A 937-nucleotide genomic window follows, 5' to 3' on the forward strand; every position below is an offset into this window, starting at 1 on the left:
AGAGGATAGCGCAGGATCGAATTGCCTCCAATTAAAAGAAGTCACTCGCGAACGGTTCATTTAGAAATTCGAAAAAGGTTGTTAAAGGTGTATGTTTGAAGCACGACGGTGTACGGGTTCGAAACATGGACAGTGGCAGAAAAGGAAAGGTTAGAAACATTCGAAATGTGGTTTAATCGGCGAATGATGAGGATACCGTGGATAGAGAAGGTTAGAAATGAAGAGGTATTAGAAAGAATAGGAGAACAGAGGACTCTATGGAAGTCAATAAGAAATAGGCGACATAGGTTAATAGGACACCTCAGGCTGAAGTTCTAGTCAGAGACATATTAGAGGCAGAAACTGAAGTTAGGAGGGATAGAGGTAGACCTAGATTAGATTACTGTTCGCAAATAGTTAAGAATATGTGTTGTTCTAGTGTTAGGGAAATGCGAAGATTAGCTCAGGATAGGAAAGAGTGGAGGTGCGTGTCAACCAGTCTTAGAACTGACGACCTTATGATAATGATGATGATGACGTATGTAATGGTATAGTTTCTTTATAACCAATCTCTATTGAACTGACAAAGTCTGACCAGCAATCTTACCAGCAACGATGTTGTGTCTTACTTTAAAACGGTTTATCCAACTCATCGAACAACTGAAGTTAGGAATATTCAACTATTAAAAAGTTAGCTTTTTCTTGAAGCAGGGTCCCATTAACGGGTATTCCCCGGTTACGCTTAAGCTTAAACCACTATAATAATGCCTCATCTATCTGTTGTTGAGTTGATGCCTTGAACCGAGCGGCATGACCTAGAGGTCTAGACCATTGCTTAGCATTCGGGAGGACGCCGGTTCGATTCCGGGTCCGTCTGCCTTGGTCCAAGTTTTTCTGTGGTTTCCTTGGATCACCTAGGCAAATGCTGAGGCAGTAATATTCCACAGATAATCTTTCA

This window comes from Agrilus planipennis, unplaced genomic scaffold (genome assembly GCF_000699045.2).
Source record: "Agrilus planipennis isolate EAB-ADULT unplaced genomic scaffold, Apla_2.0 scaffold503, whole genome shotgun sequence".
NCBI classification, from domain to species: Eukaryota; Metazoa; Arthropoda; class Insecta; order Coleoptera; family Buprestidae; genus Agrilus; species Agrilus planipennis.